The sequence below is a fragment of the Vanessa tameamea genome, chromosome 22, assembly GCF_037043105.1.
Source record: "Vanessa tameamea isolate UH-Manoa-2023 chromosome 22, ilVanTame1 primary haplotype, whole genome shotgun sequence".
NCBI lineage: Eukaryota > Metazoa > Arthropoda > Insecta > Lepidoptera > Nymphalidae > Vanessa > Vanessa tameamea.
This window is the reverse complement of record NC_087330.1, coordinates 2355011-2375103: the sequence shown is the minus strand read 5'-3', so window position 1 is coordinate 2375103 and position 20093 is coordinate 2355011. Positions and strand designations below refer to the sequence as shown.

The window sequence follows — 20093 nt, the reverse complement described above, 5'->3', positions numbered from 1 at the left end:
AGTTGCATCTTTGACTTAATTTGAAAAAATCTAAAAAACGCGATAACTCAAAAATGGTTCACTTTTGCATCATGCATATGGGGGTTAAAATTATCGCAAATAGTCGCCCCTATCACCTCCTAACAGGAATACATCGAATTACCAATAACCCTGTATAATAAAAATAGTTGTCACCTGCGGCTTTGTTCGTGTTGCCGTGGTAGTTTAGAAGTAGCCTGTGTCCGTGGCGTTCAAAATGCCTTCATATCAGATTTCATTAAATTCGGTTCAGCAGTTTGGACGTGAACAAATAGACAGAATTACTTTCGCATTTATATATAGTATATATAATTTTTGTTTGATGCGCTTACGCATCGAATCTTTGACGGTTGTGTGGCACTTGCGTAATAGTTCTGACTTAGTAAGTACCATCAACGTACAATAGATGGTGCTCGGATCGTATTGTTAAGTATACTGTAGTTACATCAAACAAACTATGGTTATGGACTCGTGAATGATAATTTTAACTTTAATCCATTATTTTTCTCTATAAATAATAATGCAATGTGTGCCTAGTGTGACGTAGCTTCAGGGACTAGGGACCGTGTCGCCCCAAACATTGTACGACTGCACGCAGCACCTATAACAGCCCCAATAATTGTTACATCAAATACAAAGGACCCCACCTTTATAGATTCGATTCGATTGAATGAACTTTAAATTGCTTTGTAATATCATTTACGTTATTTTCTTTTTAATGGGTAAAGCCTTCATCAGACCTTGATCCCTTTGTTCAGTACTTTTTTCTTGAAGAATATGATTTATATTTGACAAATATTGAAAAACATCACATACATTACTCTGATCCAGAATTACATTACTCGGATACGGAAAATCAGAAGTAACGACGGTACCACAAACACCCACCCAGGTGTTTGTGGTACCGTATTGGGTCTGGACCCAAGACAACATAGAAGACTAATGAACTTTTTCTACATCGGTATCGAACCCTGGACTTTGGAGTGGCGTACCCATGAAAACCGGTGTACACTACTCGACCAAGAAGGTCGTCAAATCTTCGTCGTTTGTCTCTCATAACAGTTCCCCGGTATGACAGGGGTGAGTCAAGTGATGATCCTATGACCTTTTTTGTTCAACTTGTATGCAAAATTTCATAATCGGATGTGAAGTTAAGACGTAGAAGGGAACAAACAAACGAATGAACAAACCACTTCCACATTGTCTATATAGAGAGATTAATAAGATCAACAGTTGTGTTATTCTATAAGAAATGAAATCGCTTCTCATTCATTTCTTAGGTCACTTATAGTGATATGCTATTGTATATGTTACCTTTGACTCGGCTATATGCAAGAAATTATTGTTTTTCTAATGGATATTAAAGTTACTTACGAGGTGTAATTCAAAAGTTAACAGTAGCCTGTTCAAGGCTACGAATAACGGATAGTAGGATGACAGACAGTATCGCTAGCATTTCTTTAAAAAAATCGAAACGAATAGTATTTTTTATACATTTTTTTTTATGGTATAGGATAATATTACGGATCGCTTAGGGTTGTAAAATTGCAGGTACGGTTCTGACCCGTTGGGGTGTTGTCGTAACACAAACTTAACGCTTAACTGGAGGGGAAAATTGGAATAGTAATTTCTTGCGTACCTCATCAGTGTATTTTAAATATATATAAATATACTTTAACATATTTGAATAGTGAATGACCATACCATTTAGTTCTGTGAAGCATGGATACGCCCGTTTCTCAATTTATATATTTATTTTCCTTAAGGTTACTTGGCGGTAGGGCTTTCTGCAAACCCTTATGGTATGGTACCACCCACTCATCATATTCTGCCGTAAAACTACAATATTTTGTATTGTTATATTACGATTTGAAGGATGAGTGAGCATGTTGGATGAAACGCACAATGAATATAACGTGTTAGTTCCCAATGTTGGTGACGCATTGGCGAAGTTCTTCCTACAGCGCCAATGTCTTTGAGCGATGGCGACTACTTACCTCTTTACTTAAAATAAAAAAAGTTTCCTTGTACTTACGCCGTATTAAAAGTATGTATATACTTATTTCTATTGTGTGATTGGCAGATATATGTTTATTACATTATACGTCAATGTATCTTGTGGTCATTTCAACCTTCCCGGTCTTACCCGGACTTGAACACCCAATCCTCGGTTAAGATTCATATATATATTTATATATATAAGTAAGTTTATTCATAGAATTAATTGCGAGTAGAATCGGAACTGATTCCTTATAAATAAAAAGTATAATAATAGATGAAAATTAATATTTAAAGTAAAGAAACAAAAATAATACCTTCCTTGAAGACAACTCTGTTCATTTCCTCTATAGACTTTGATCATCGACTATCTCTTTCTGCCATTACACTAATGATAAGGACCGAAAATTATTAACAAACAAACATCAGCGCCGCCATAATGGACGCATTCAAACACCCCAACATTTACATTCAACACTTACAGCAGCCTATAGAGATTACAACATCACGCTAAAATAACACGTAATTTCAAATACTACGGACGATATTAGCTTGTATCATTTATCCGCATAAGGTCTGGATGCTCAACGTACACGCTTATACCTCGATGCACTTGCGTCGATATTCGACCGTCCGGAACGCTCCCCAGCTGTTAGTTTTGTTTTTGAATTTCGAACGCTTCATATTTGAATTTTTATTTTTTTTAATTCCGAACGAAAAAAATTGGTTTGACATCGTAATTCCGATTCATGAAGCTTCCTATTTTTTCTTATTTGTGGGTTTCGTTTTGGTTAAATGGATTTTGAATGATGTAACTGGAATGTTACAGCAACTTTTAATTGGAAATTAAAATTTCGTGATGAAATAAAAAAGTATGCAGATGTTATATTAATAGTGAAATTTCCATAAGAATTTAACTTTTGTAATTATTTCAAAAACTGTTCATCAATAAATCATAAATAGAGTCTGAAAATATTTAAAAAAAAATGTATATGGCAACACAGTGGTTGAAATTCGACGGCTGAAAGTTTGACATACAAGACATACATACTATGAAATGACATTTTCGATGCTTTTTAGTTTTTCTACTCTTATTTCCAAATTTTTTTTTGACAGGCGATAAATATACTGTACTGTTTTAACGTTACCTATTTTTGCTATTGCTGTTTAATAATATTTAAATAAGATATATTTAATTAAGATATAGTTAAATGCGTGGGCAAATGCGCCACCTGATGGTAAGCGGTCTCCATCATCCATCGACGCTGTGAAAGATATTAACCATACCTTATATCACCAATGTACTAGCAACCTTGGGAACTAAGATGTGCTTTGTGCCTGTTACACACACTCACGGTCCGACCGGAATACAACAATACTAAATATTTGGCTGTAGTACATGATTAGTGGAAGGGACCGGTACCGAGACGTTGCACAAAGCCCTACCACCAAAATTTTGTCAGTTTCAAACTATTGCCATGGAACCCTATTTAGGTAGTTGACACTTGTAATGCATGGGGCTAAGTAAACTGTTTATATGACTTTTTAACATTATATAGACGTCATCCTGTTTCCAAGATGGCGGTAAATACTTAGATTTTTATGCGGGTACAGATAATAGCGGCTTTGTTTAGTTGAATGGGGCAGTAATAGTGCTTATAAACTGCGGTAGTGATGTTCGATGACCCTCGATTATCGATTTTATAATTAAATTGTAACGATTTATTTAACGATGTGAAGTTTAAATTGCTTGTTTGTGCTTGTAAAATACTCAAAATATAACTTTTATCTCAAATTAGATAGTATAATTACCAGAGAATTAAGATTCGTACAACCGTTTTCTACGATTGTTGGCAGTTGACTGACACTTCACAACCTCTGCTCACTATTTATAAACTACCCTACACACTACATCCCTTCTTTATTGTAATTTAGCTTAAATATTTTAAATTAGAGTAACTTTTCAATTCACATATTTTATTAAATATTCAATTATAATTATGCTGATTTATAGTCACAAAATCTCAATCTGATAATCAATCTTCATCATCACTTGCAAGGTCTTTATTATTTTCATTAACAATACTCCATTCGCCGTTTTCTACTCTCTTGAGATGGATTACATTCCTTCGATATTCTTTTCCAGTTGTATCATTCCTTATTCTTATATCTCTATCATTAACATCCATTACAGTGTGTTTATCCGGGTTAAATTTTGAAGACAATTTGTTATCCTTAATCATGTTTCTGACGTAAACCTTTTCTCCTATTCCTAAGTTGCAGTCTACCGCTTTCCTCTTCCGATCCACATATTCTCTTCCTTTTTCCTTTTTTTCTTTATCTCTGTCTCTAATATCCGAATCCGTTGTTTTGTGTTCCACGTCCCCGACTGTTGGTATTTTATCTCGGAACTGCCGTCGAAAGAAAAGTTCGGCGGGGGTCTTGCCCGTTGTGGTATGAGGGTACTATTGTACATGATTAAATATTCAAGAAGTTGTTGTTTCCAGTTTTTCTTTTCCAGTTGACAGATTCTTAATCGTTTAAGCACATCTCTATTCTGGCGCTCAACCTCGCCGTTAATTTGCGGCCAGAATGGATTCTCTCATTCTCGATGGCTTCATTGGCTCTTCTCATGTCGATGCAAATCCTTACTTCACCGTTTTCTTTGAGAACTGCCACCATTGGAGACACCCATGGTGATGGTCCAGTGACTTCTTCAATAATTTCAGCTTCTTTAAGTTCTGCTAATTTCATATTTACTTTTTCTTCCAAAGATATTGGAACTCTTCTGTAAGGCTGGATGACGGTTTTTATTTGTTTTTTTACAGGTATATGAATAGGCACGTCTTGTGATATGACGTGAATTTAGGAAAAGCACTGATGTTATTTATCGTTTTACCAATTCTGAGAACATTCAGCTCAATGGCCGTTTTCTTCCCAAGAAGGTTCCGTGTTCCGTTTTGAATGACATTGAATGTGGTATTTGTTTGGTACAAATACCACATTCTATGTCATTCAAAACTATTTATAAGGTCATGGGTTTTTCAAAGCATTATACAATTTGATTCATCTAAAACAGAGTTTAATTTTGTTAATAACAAATAAGTTTTACAATACTAATACTAATGGCTGACTAATACAAACCTAAAACAGAGAATCGACAATTGCAACGTTCCCGCTTTATTTCCTTATTTTAAAGAGAACTGGAATTGTCCTTTCCACTCTAAATGAACACTAATTCATAAAAAAAATACCTTTATAACTGAGTCTTAAATAAATATTTAAATTATAATTTAAATTAACTGATACTTCTTATGTCATTAAAAAAGATGAAAATATTATATTTAAATCTAATGTTACTTTAGTTCATAATTGCATTTTACCAAATACATTTAAAGACTAATGAACTTATAGAATTTAACCCAATTGCTAATACATAAATATATCGACAGGCGAATGGGGAATATTCTTCTTTATATGAGTAAATAAAAAACCACTTATTAGCATAAAAAAGTCACTGTATTACAAGTTTATTCGTCTTTGAACGTTAAAGGCACAGTAAAATGACGTTTGAAATAAACCTACTTTAATATATCGATCAATCTTCAGGAGACTAACTAAATATATATTTATTTGTACTAATAGCTACAAAGTTCTAATAAATCTCTAATAATTTAGAACTGTAATAAACTCCAAGCTAACCGCAAAACATTTAAAGGATACACGTATCAAAATTTCGTATCGAATTAGACACTTTTGAATACTGCACGAGTATTTTACGAAGTGAATTTTACAAAATAACTCTGATGGAGAATATGTAAATAACTCTGATGGAGAATTAACATTCGTTTATCGTACTCCTTTTGCGATTGGATTAGTCTAGTCTATAGAGGCGTAGTAAATAAAAAAAAACAGACGATGATAAATATTTTATGGTTAATAAAATGTTTTGTTAAATCTTTACTGCGTAATTCTAATAAAAGTTACAATAAAAGCATTCGATCTTTAAATTATTATCGATAAAAATAAATAAGCGGACATCCCTAGCTATCACTTAAAGGCAAAGTAAACAAAGTGTATGTTGAGCAGATGTTATATTTATTTATAAATACAACCGTTATAGGTTGTAAATAATATATCAAAACAATGGCTCTCTGTAGCAGGAACTTGACGACTTTATACTAAAAATGTAACGAGGTCATCCGTACTTATATAAACTCTGTACAATAAAGATTGTTATGAAAAATGATATATCTCCGGAGTTCTAAAGAAGGGCTTTAATAACTTAATCGATGAGTTGTGTAATACACACTGTTATTATTTCAATGTTTTTAAATAAACAAAACGTAACGTTAGGTAAATATCCCACGTCTGGGCAAAATTATTTCCTTTAGAGGAATAGGTTCGAGGTTCTGTGTGGGTTACTAAAAAAATATATGGCAAAATTTCATCTGACTCATACGAGTCAACTCAGAATTCGCTTCAACATCCATTACAAGATTAATTTTAATTTTAAACAAATTAAGATTAATTAATTATTTTGAAAAATCTACTGTAATTGCCCAGGTAACCGTAACCTTTGGTTAAGATTTACGTAATCTAACCACTGGATTTACTATCTATAAATAATAAAAGAAATAACATTATATATTAAGATATATTTAATCCCATTTCTGAAAAAAATATCAAAAGTTAATCAGTGGAATATAGCAAATTATTCAACATAATAATACCAACGCCATCTAAAATCTAAGACTAATAAATAACAATTAAATTAAAAGGGTCGCAATAAACGTGACGAAATGCCATTTAGAGAATAAAATCCTTAAATTAATGTTGCCAGCGTTAAAAACAAAGTTCGGGTTTATAATTGAATACTAAAAGCTTTGATAACAAGATGTCTAATGCCGGACCCACACATACATTAGCGTTGAGTGGCTGAAAATCTGCATTTCAGACCCACTAGGTCCAGAATTTACATTTACAATAAGTCTAGAATAATCGAGAATCTTAAATATATTTATGTAATTACGTATAGTGCTTTAGTAATGTATTTCTTGCAGTAGTATGGGATTGTCTGTGGTTTTTTTTTCGAATGACGTGACGAGAAGATTATTCTCGTTTTCGTTTTAAATTTATGACACTAAAATTTTCGATACATATTTTATTCAATATCGGATTATAAAATGATTTTAAGATCTGCGACACTTGAATTTGTATCATTCGAATAGTGCTGAGTGAAACTTTTTCCATCATTCCATATATGTATTTAGAAGCAATACTTGTGTGTATAAAATCCTGTCATAAGTAAATATATATTTTTTTACAGTAACAACATTTTGAAGAGAATAAGAATTAAGAATAATTAGGAATCGTTATACCGGTTTGTAATTCACTGTCTAGTGTTGTGATGACCCAATTTAATAAGAAATATAACCTTACTTAATTGGAATTATTTGTAACGGTATATCTGTCAATAATGACGTATGGATGATGATCCTTTTGACATTTGAAACCGATTCCGACGTCCGATTTTGAATTTGAAATCTAAGTCATCGCACCGATAAAAGTTTTCCTCCAAAACGTGCGTTGTTAAAACATTTTCCCGAATACGTGCAAAAACGTCTGTAGACTAACTGTCGCGGTGAGTCATATCTCATACTATAATTTGGTATTATTGATCATCCAATTAATTACTAGGTTTCTGTTGATATCGTAAATGATGAAAAAATGTTATCTCTTAATTATAAAAGATAGATATCAGTGTATGTTGTGTATCTTTTAAATTGTTTTATTTTACATTATTATTATCTGCAAATTTTTGAATTACTCATGTCTACACAGATTTTCAATGGACTATAATCATGACACGTTTTGCTGCCTGTAGGTCTGCCTTGTGGTGTTTTCAAATGTTTACTTGATAAGGGCTTTGTGCTAGCCCGTCTGGATTGGTACCACCTACTCATCACCTATTCTACTAAGCTTAGGCACCTATGCCTATAGGTGGTGGTGGCCACATACCATCAGGTGGCCTGTCCGTCTACCTAATTCATAAAAAATGTCTTCAACAGCTGATGAACATAAATTACAATATTTTAGTTTTATTATTAAAACGGAAAATGACTGAATCAACTTTCGAACCGGTATTCATTCTATTTGTCTCGACTACGACCGTACTGGTTCCATGGTCCTTTTTTTTGTTTCGGATATAAATTCCTGAACCAATAACGGTAAAAGATCCCATGGTGAGTCAGACGCATTATATATCTGTTAAATGTAATATTATATTTAAATACGATCACGTATAGTATACTATGTGCAGAGTATGAGTATATACCTACTGTAGTAGGTAGTACAGACATCAAAGACTCTAATGGTAAAAGATTTTAAAGGAAAACTTGCAAGGCGAGACGTATTTCAAAGATTATTTCTAAAAGATCTAAGCAAATCTAGAGGCTGATTTTAACTTATATTTTTTTCTTTTTAAATCTATACCCTTGATATACCAGTGATATGAATGTTAGTAGTTACTTCTAAGATATATTATAGGTTTCTGCTTAACTGTTTAATAATGAATTTTAAAATATACTTTGTTCCATATTTTTATTGTATGGTAATTGTGCCAATTTTCTTTGTAGTGTGTGTTTGTATGTGTGTTTATAAACACTATTGTTACTATATTTTTTAGGGTCACTTGACGATAAGTGGTCATCACCGTCCTAAGAGATTGGCGCTGTAAGAAATATTAACAATCACACATTCGCCGCTAACCTGAGGAGCTAAGGTGTTGTCTCTTGTGCCTTTTTTTTCTCCTCTGGAAAAACGTATTACGCGTTTCTCCACGTTTAGTGGGAGGGTATGTTGGACTCGCCGGTACCCAGGACGATCTAGTGTGCCCTAGTACACCGGAGTACCGAGTAAAAAACCAGCGGTACCCTCTTCGTCTTTTCAGCAGACGCCACAGTACCGCTTTCGTATGCTACCGTGACTACTCATGTGCCTCCGGTTACACTGGTTCACCTACCCCTCAAACTGAAACAAAGCAAAACTAAGTATTGCTGCTTGGCAGTCGAATATGTGTTGAGCAGGTAATATCTACCCAGACGGGCTTGAACGAAGCCCTGCCAAGTGTAATAGTAATAACAATTGAAACAACATTTCAATTGGATTTATTTCTCCAAACTTTCTCCTGAAGTGGAAAGAATGCTTGTGCCTATCAGTGGGTTATATACTTTGCATGTTTTTTTATGGAAGTCTTATTTACAAACTGGTACTTTACGCCAGTAACTCATAAGTCACATGTATTTATTTGATCGTAACTTTACGTTCAATTCTGTATATTTTACGGATGGCTTTATACAAAACCCTGAGTAGATACGACCGCTCATAAATTATTCTAATAAACGATAAAACTTCGTATTGCTACGTTCCGGTAGGGTGATTGAAACAACGCAATTAAAGGCACACGAGATATTAAATCTTAAATCCCATTGGCAATATAAACAGTGGGGCTATTACGGTTAGAGCATAGCACCTGTTGCTATCAAATATTTGTCGTTGATATCAAATCAAAAAATTATAAATCAGTATTATGGACCTATGTAGTAGCACATTGGAGTTTCTGTTTGTAATATTAAAATAACCGCTCTTTACTTAATGCACATAATATATTTATAGACGGTACATATACCAAAATATTTTTTTCAATTTTTGTCCGTCTGTCGGTCTGTTTGCTCCAGCTAATCTCTGGAAAAGCTGGATCAATTTTGACGGAACTTTCACTGGCAGATAGCTGATGTAAGAAGGAGTAACTTAGACTTCAACAATAACTTTTTTGTTAAATTCAAACACGGACAAAGTTATAATACTGATTTATCGACTGCAACATTTATCAATCCGCAACAAATATTTGATAGCAACTGTTGCTATGCTCTAACCGAAATAGCCCCACAGGGGTTTATACTCCTTAAAGTTTTCTTTCACCCTTTACAAGTCGACTTATTTTATATTCTACTTAATAAAATTTAAAATAACTGACTGACATACAATGCACGGCCCAAACCGGAGGGTCTAGCAAGACGGACTTTTCAAAATTAATCCCCTAAAGGAGTTAAACGGGGGTTGAAAGTTTTGTGATGAAAATACGGAAATCGGTATTTAAGCTTCTGTTCGTGAGTTAAAGACAATATTGATTTTTTTGTAAATTCATCGCCTCAGAGTGTGAATCAGGATGATAGCTCGTATGGAAGTTCGTAATTATTTGAAAGTTTAAGTTTAGAGGGTAAAGATAGGGATGAACATTTTGAACGTAAGTTATTTATTTTTCGAAAATTCGTGTGAAATCGATGTTCATCTATTTATGAGTCAATGTTAGTAGTTTCAGGGGTTTTAAATAACCACCCAAGCGAGTCAATTAGGAGATGAAAGTTTATGTAGATCACGTGGTAAAATTAGACAATACAGATTACCAAAAATTCGAATATTTAAGAAACACTTAAGAAAACTTGGTGGTTATCAGAATAATGATTCAGGATATCCCGTCGGCTGGTATTAGAATAAAATAAAACAACCTTAGGCATATAAACAAAGCTTAAAAATAATTGTTACTAAATCTTGCGTAATCTAAACGCGAGTACAAAAAATGTTGTCCAATATAATTCAATTAAAATCACAAGAGATTTCAGCAATAAATTATTGTAAATGAAATTTTAACATAGTATTTCGTGCTGAATTTAATTACAGTTGCCATTCCATTTGGTATGGAAATGAATCCACATGGAAAATAGAAGATTTTATTTAACGTTAGGGCTATAAATAATGTTAGAGTTAATTATTTATTGTGAAAATCTTACTAGATAACATAACACATTAAATCTTTTATTTATGATACAGGGTCACGTGATTGTTCTGGCTCACCCTGCAAACACAACAATACTAACATTGTTGTTTTGCGGTGGAATATCTGACGAGTGGTGCTCACCCAGACTGGCTAGCATAAAGGCCTACTTAAAAAAAAAAAAACTGAAAAATTGTCGACGGAACATTAGGTGATATTTATTCTTTTGTCAGTGTGGCTGTATATAAATCATCAGTGCTTCGGTCGTAAAGCTCAAACTTCGTAACATAGTCGTATTTCACTGTCATTTTTTTATGAATTTTCTTTTAATTTTGCTTTAACAAACCATCATACATGCATTGTTCCATTGCAACGGAATAGTAATATATCTGTGAACTGTACAAATAAAACATATTAACATATGTTAAGTTTCTATAGAACCATTCCTATGAAATAAAGGAAAAATGAAGATTCTTATAGTGATAAAGTATAACTCGGCTCATACTACCTTTCTGATTCACTAATAATACAAAATAAACTGACAAGAACTTTATTTGGTAAATATAAACATAATCTACCGTCAAAGAGCAATATTCAGTTATTGTGTTCCGGTTTGAAACTAGTGAGATATTGTTACTACAGGCACAAGGGACATAACATCTTAGCTTCCAAGGTTGGTGACCCATTGGTGTTGGCGCCAATATCTATGACTAGCTGTGCCCGCGACTTCGTTCGCGTAGTTGTCGGAAACACTATCATGATTATCGTTTGATTGCTCACGTTGGTTTTTGTTATTATAATCGTCAATAAGATTTAATAATATGTTTTACAGTACTTCAGCGTAGATTATATTTTTAGTTTTATTTTCTTGTGGTAGAAGAACATACTGATTTTGCCCGCAACCAGATCTAGACAACGCGACATATAGTTGGCCGTGTGAAAAGCAGTCTTGAGGTAAATCGATTCCTACGTGTTTAAATGTTTGGCCCTGTGATTTATTAATGGTTACGGCAAAAGATAACTTAATGGGAAATTGAATTCTTTTAAAATTAAAAGGTAAATCATTTGGAATCATTGGGATGCGAGGTATAAGCACTGTTTGACCAACTGCCGGACCATTCAAAACTGTTGCAACGATCACGTTATTGCGAAGGAATTTTACTTGAAGGCGGGTCCCGTTACATAAATTTGGTGGTTTAAGATTTCTGAGGAAAATTATCGCAGCACTTATTTTTAACTTCAGGGAATGTGGTGGAAGGCCGCTCGGGTTTAAAGAATTGAGAAACTCTTGTGGGTAATGGACAGCATCTTCTTGATCCATTACATTATCAATAGATGTGTAGGTAGTTATATCGCCTGGAATTTTGGTTAAAATTAGGTCGTTAATTTCGTCAACGCTACTATTTCTCGCCGCCAATATTGCCCTTTGACACATCCATTGGTAATCTTTATTTTCTATTTCGACGATATTAGGGTAAACTTTTGATATTAAATCCTCTATGCTAGTCACTTTTTCTCCTAAATCGCGATCAATTTCAATTTTATTTTCAGAATGAGGTACTTTTCCATCTCCTATTAAAAGTAACTTTGAAGGAAAATTTGTACTTCCTCCCCCCAAATGTGCTCTCATATTCGTAGATAGTTTTAAGGTATGGACAAATTTCCATAACGGTGAACTTTTAAGGCAAGACCTTACAATGTCTGCTCTAGTTCCTCTTAAAATTACCGGTAAAGTTTGTCGAAAATCCCCAGAAAACATAACGGTAATCCCACCCATAATTTTATCACAACTTCTAATATCTCTGAGAGTTCTATCTAGAGCCTCTACATGAGCTCTATGGATCATGGTACACTCGTCCCAGATAATTAAAGAAACGTCTTGTAAAACTTTACCCAGAGGGCCATTTTTGCGAATAGAGCACACGCTATCTTTTTGTAAAGAAACAGTTAGAGGCAGTTTAAAAGTGGAATGAGCTGTGCGTCCACCTGCTAATAAAGTTGCCGCAATTCCTGACGACGCAACTGCCAAGGCTATTTTTCCCTGAGACCTTACTTTTGCTAATATGAAATTAGTAATAAAAGTCTTTCCAGTTCCACCTGGAGCATCCAAAAAAAATATTTTTCCTTCGTTAAAACGAATACTGCACATAACACGATTCTACGCCGTCACCTGGTCATTAACTAATTTTGGTTCATTTTCAGTAATATACTCATTTAATTCATTTACATCATACGGCTTCCATAGTGCTACTTCTAAAGGATCTAAATTATTATGTGAATTATTCCTTTTTGATGCAGAAAGCCCAAAATCAGTCAATGATTTATCTGAAATTTCATGAATTTTATCTTCAATTAAGATAAGTCTATCATTGTATACGTTATCAGTATAGGCTAATGTTATATCCTGATTTTCATTACGCATTCTGTTTAATATATCTTCACATAAATCATTGCGAAATTTATTCCATAACTATAAGGGGTAAGATGGCTGGCAAAATATAAGGATGATTTGATTCCCGTTGTCGATTCACCGAAGTTCGGAAATTTTGTAAGGCTAACCTCTGTGAACGTTCAACGCTCGATTCCCTAGCACGATGTTGTTCACTGACCGTTCTTTGATTAGCTAACCTCTGCGTATTGTCTTCAGCTGTTTCATTGCTACGCAAGAGCCGCAGACGCTTTGCATTAGCAGTCTGCCGAGAAAGGTTAGTTCTTTTTCTAGGCATTATAGTGACGAAAAAGATAAAAAAAATGTAGGTATTAAATTTAAACCAAAACGTATCTTGTAATCAATAAAAACAAACATATGGTAAATAATTAAGTACCCGATAATATAATGAAATCTGTATTGAAAAAAAAAAGTATTATAAAGGTTATTTAATTATTTCGATATTTTATCGTAATAAAAAAACCATATATGTTTTAATAAACAAAAACCTAACCAAATCAGAATAATTATGCAGATGACAACCACTTCTAATAAACAAAAATTTTGACAAAAAAAAAACCGACTTCAAAAGAGAAAAAAAATAATATGCTCTAAAAAGTAAAAAATAATTGCTTATTATTCTACAACTTAATAATCAAGTAACTTATTCTACTTACCAATATGTAGGTACGTTCTGTGTTTCCACGCAGGGAGATAAGTATGTACCTACCCACTTTAAATCTAACTTAACACAAACCTATGAATAACAAACAATGATCACAATATTTTTTAGATTTAAACTATGTAAAATGAAATTAAAAATATTTAGACTATTTAAAAGTCAGCAAAGTTATTACGATAATATATTATAGTTAAAATTATTGTCCTTTATAATAAAAAAAGAATCATTAAAATTGGTTGGCACAATTTTGAGTTATTTACCTATTTATCGCGCACATACATAATGCACATTTAAGACTTATATCGTTTTCATAAGGATACCATCATCGTAACAGGATAAAATTAAAATGGGGCCCCACGGGAAGCACTACCTTTCAAACAAAAAAAAATTATCAAAATCCAGTGAAAAGTTATGAGGTAACAGACATATAAAAAAAAAATACAGACGAATTGATAACCTCCTCCTTTTTGAAGTCGGTTGAAAACAAACAATATTAACTTAAACGTAATAAGATAAACAAACCGAACAATAAGAAGTTTAGATTGTTTCTCCTTTGGTGTTATTATTTCATAAGGTGATTATAGTACAACCGTGTTGAATATGCTTGAACGTAATAGAAATTACTTGAAATATTGAACTACTAATTTATTTGTGTAGTCATTTTAAACGATATTCACCTATTTGCTTATTTGCATAATTTATTTTCTCAGTGATGATTAATCTGCATCGGTGAAAGTATCGCTCGCCATTTTGAACTTTTTTACGTGTGTAATGTAATTTTTATACCTTATTTATACCGTGAAACGTTTGAATTGTTTACTTGCAAAGTACGAAGGAATGTTCATTGAAATTTTATCTTATATCGTAAGTTAAAACTACAGCAGATTATGATTTAAATGTAACCGATTTTAAACGATAAAAAATAATGAGCAAATAAGCTGATAACAAAACCTAATTTTGATAAATAATTTAACTATTAAGAATGTTAATTTTTTAAAGTCGTTATGTGCATTGCTACTTCGCAGAACTACACCCGCGGGTGAGAGTGGCGAGCGCGGCGGCGGGGCTGACCCGCCTCCCCCTCAGCCGCCGCCGCGCCCCGCCTGCTAGCACACTCTTAACAAATAGACATATAGTGTCACGGACTTTTTTTTTATTATTAAAAGAGGAATATATCTTTCATACACATTTTTTGAGTAACTTAAAACGTTTATGCTGCGCACGCATCGAAAGTCCATAAATGTGAATAATTTTCCCCGTTTTTGCAACATTTCTCACTGTCGCTGCGCTCCTATTGGTCGCAGCGTAATGTTATATAGCCTAAAGCCTTCCTCTATAATTGGACTATTCAACAAAAAAAGAATTTTTCAAATCGGACCAGTAGTTCCTGAGATTAGCGCGTTTAAACAAACAAACAAACAAACTCTTCCGCTTTATATATTAGTATAGATGTATCATTGATTCAAATTTTTATTATATTCCCAGACGTTTCAAATAGTTTTGGGTATATAAGGAACTTATAAAAAAGTCTTTAACAATATAAATGATACGCTTACGTATCTAAGCCTATTGTATAGATATTATGCCTTAGATATCTACGGTTCTTACTTTATTTGAAACGTTCAAAAACACATCGACTTTTACTGTTCATCTAGAAAAAACATCTATACTACAAAGTTACACGTAATAATGACTCAAGATTGGTTAATATTACGTGCAAATTTGTTGTATAGTGTAGATCTAAAAACTCAATTGAAACGATTCCAGCGGACACTTCAACTACCGGTCGTGAGTTTGTTCCAGGTTCAAGACAAATATGGTCATACTAGCATAATGGTTGTCGTGGTCTGGGAGATAATGTTTTTTAAAACACATTACCTTTACAAAGTACATCCAGGTTGTTTATTTACAAAGTACATACATTTGGAAGATATATCTAATCGACGGTAGTCTCTCTATAATATTTTTAGATGAAGGATTAGTTTTGGAAATAAATGTTGCATTCCAGAAGTACGTTCGTATTTTTGGAACGAAGTTCTTTTCACGGCTATTTACACGACTCACAGTAGAATGAATTGGTAGAAATTGTCACGCACAGAAAAAGCGATATCCCCCTCCAGGCGACCCTTCCCTCTCTTTCCCTTTATCTTGGTATATTTATATTATATACTGTTTTAAAACTATGCATCATTTTTTTTAATAACTTAATTCAAACTATCTGCAATGACGATTTTATTTCTTATCATTGAATTATTTAAAAAAAATTGTAAATTCATTGTTTCTCTTATTTAACACATAATTTAAATATAACAAAAGCAACTTCATTCCAACCAAGACATATCTCGTTTTTATAAATACATATATTTTCATTAATAAAATTAAACAATTCCTCCGTATCGGTTTTGATAGTTTAAATGCAATGCAATGTCTTTAAGGCAATCACTATCATCACAAATGTAATAAATATATTTAATAAACAAACTGGCCTTAACTTAAGGCCATAACACAAAGAGAAAAAACAAGCCTATACTATTCCATCTCACAATGATCACCGCATACCGGTCTCGTATTAACATAATCGTTTAAATAACTTTAATTTAGATTCCAAAACGATTCGTTACAACATTCCTTGAAAACTTCACAGCTTAACTTGCTATTCGTCTTCTTTAACAAATGGGTTATAGAATGGTACGGCCGTGGACCAAGCTAATTAGGGATGCAGTTCGAGTCGGAATACTTTATCACGTTGATGATTAATAATAAAATAAATTATATTTTATTTAAAACTAGTTTGCGCCCGCGTGTTAGTTGTTGCAGGTTTTAGGCATAAATATCTAGCCTGTATCCTTCCATGGGATTTAAGCTTGCTTTATAGAAAATTCAGAAAATTCAGTTTAATGGTTTTACCGTGACATATATACAGTACGTTTCGTATTCATAATATTAGTATAGACAGCTTGATAGACTGACAAATGGGTAACCTAATGATAATTCCTCACAATCCAAAAGACACCATAAGAAATATTAATTATAACATATGTAGAGTATGATTATATTAAAAAATAACATATTTCTTTAAACTATCTTGTGGTCGCCTGTGGCGGGACATACGTCATTACGGCTAAAGCCATCAGTGAGAACTGAGGTGCGTCTGAGCATACTGTGAGTAACCGAACCATGCTTACAAATATTACACTCATAACCAATACGTCACCAACCATAGGAACTAAGATGCTATGTCACCTGTACACTGGTTCGCTCACCCTTCAAACCGCGACACAACAATTCCATGTATTTTTGTTTGCCGGAATATTTGATGAGTGATATTATGTTCTCAGTATAATGTAAAATTGTATGCTGTAACACAAGCACAACTTTTGGCTCTTGTATCTGATGTGACCAGACTAGACGTGAGACCAAAGACTTTTCGCTTTCCGAGGAATTGGACTGTAAATATCGCTAGCTATCTAACTTGGGTCTGCTGTTGAGAATTTATTGGTAAAAATCCGAATATCTTTTATCGCTCTGATCGGAAATTTGAACATAGGTTCACGATTTCCCTTATCAGCTATACTTTGGTGTCTGAACCAATGAAGCAGGATTTTATTATGTCGAATATCGAAATAAGGTATATATTATGTTGGCCTAAATTTTGGATATCAAAATATAGTTTTGGTTTAGGATCAATTTATAATATATGATGATGATGACCAAGCTGAAAAATGTATTTCCAACAACCTTAAATAACATTTTCTCTTAGAACTAAATAACTATTACTACTATTATTCGATCCCCACGATGGTTAAAGGCCTCCTCTAGCTTTTTCCATAATTTTCTATCTTTTGCTTTTGCTCTCAAATTTTTTCGTGCTACTAGAATTATTTCGTCGAGCCACCTGTTCCTTGGATGACCTCTTTTTCTTTTTCCCGCAGGTCCTTTCCATGTTGTGGTTTCTAATCTCCATCTATTGTCTGTGTATCTCGTTATATGCCCAGCCCGTCGCCATTTTTGTGTACGAGCATAATGTACGTCGATTACATTGATTTATACAAGAAAAAATCATTTTTTCTTATTTTCAATATACTTAATTGTTTTCAAAGTCTAATTAACTGTGAACCTTATTCCGTTGCCTGAAGGTTGTGGTTTGCGAACCTTTCTGGCAAACTTATACCATATAATCCACAAGATTCTGCTTTTGTTATTGACTTGAAAATAAAAAAGCAAATGGTATTTTCACGTCATAACATCCATAACACGTATTATGTAAGCAAACATATGCTGCAGAAAATATTCATACCGACCTTTTTTCTATCTCCATTACTCTGTTACCAAGAGCATCGAGAGGGCGGAATGAATAAAACAATCCATCTGACCACGTTGAGATAGTTTCCTCAGCTGAGCTATAAATAACTAGAGGATCTGTCCTGGGACCAGGTAGATTTACAACCAACCTTTCCACTCGGATAAGCGCATTTCACACTCTTAAACCAATGGATTTTCAGTAAGCCGTTGTTTTTTAAGAATAATTGATGTCTGTCTGGCTTATTTCATTTTAACTCAGGTGTTTGAATGTACTCTCGTTGGTAAAAAATCGCTGTCATTGCTCCTTTATGATCTGTTTGTTAAATTGTACAATGAAACTATATTAATGTAGATATCCGTTTGATTGAAATATTCAAAAATGGATTATATTTGCAAATGTTTCTGGGGAAAGTGAAGAAATACCAAATCAAATCCAATTATACTTTATTCAAGAAGGCCTTTGCGTCGTCATTTTACAGAATTGAACTAAACTTAAAGCTAACACCGACTAGGAATGTAGATTCTGCCGAGAGTAACCGGCAAGAAACGCAGTAGTTACTCTTATCCAGCATTTGAAATACAAAGTTATGACAATCGACTACAATTGAATTTATATAATATATCCTGCCTGAAAATCAACAGGTAATCAAATAATATTAATGTATTTTAGAAATGTACTAATTTAACCAAAAAAGTTTATAATATCTATTTGTGTTGGAGGACTAAAGAGGATGACACCTTAAACGGGACGGAAAGAAAAACTTGAGAACGGATCAGTGAAGGGCTCTCATTTAAATCGCATTTATCGTTTCGTAGGTATTTTAACATTAGGGAAGGTCAAAGTAATGTATTTTACGGTTAACGTAATAACTGTACATTATACACTATTTCCTTGATATTATAGATTCAAATAAAACAAATTATAAAGATCGTGATTACAGGTAACAAAGGAGTGTATAAGAATTTAACATTTCCAATTCGCAATCCCGATACTTTCGACGTAACTGCCCATTTCAAATACTAATTCGTTAGATGTTGGAAGGACCAATGAAAACTAACACACAATAAACTCACGTAGGACACAACACGATGGCAGATTTTTCACTTTCTACGAAAGATGACATAGGTTTTTGTTATTATCAAACTAAGAAATACCCGTTGAATTTATGTCTGAAATTATCTGTTGTGCAAAAGTTTACTCTCTTCTAAAGAAGAAGAGAAACATGTATTTGATGCTTAATCTTGGTTGAGAAGTAATTACTTCGAATTCAATTTATACTAATATTATAAATTTGTTTGTTTGTATGTAGGGAGTAATTTCTGGTACTAATGACCCAAATCTAAATAAAAATCAATGGTTTCATTATATTTATATCATAACATTTTCTTTATTATGTATGGAAGAAGACATGCTGCGCCGGCACCAAGTAATATTGGGACCAGGGCAGGAGGTTGGATGGAACATTTTCTTTATTAATGAAGTGCACCTGCCCTAAACCGAGTCGTTAGTTATACACATACTATCAGTGTACCTAAATTCTCAAACCATCATCATATTATATTTAAATGACACCAAAAGTAATAATTACAAATACTAATCTTTATATATTTAAAGAAATAACTTTGCTGAAGTAATGTATACTCTATCACCATAAGCAACTCCTTTCAGCAAAGCTAAACAGCAAAAGTCAATCTGCATCCCTTTTATGTAAAAGAATTCATTCTGCGAATACCAAAGGCTCCTTGTCTTACGAAGTTCTTGGAACAAGACCCCCTCGGAGGTCATAATGCAAACTGGCCGCTAACACCTTGTTTCGCCATTAGATTGT

At 33.3% G+C, this 20093-nt stretch overlaps 1 protein-coding gene across 1 annotated transcript in view; it reads left to right on the top strand.

Moving 5' to 3' along the window:
- The window catches only part of LOC113394834 (brain tumor protein), a 465726-nt gene that overhangs the window by 298743 nt on the left and 146890 nt on the right, over nucleotides 1-20093 (top strand). The window lies entirely within an intron of this gene.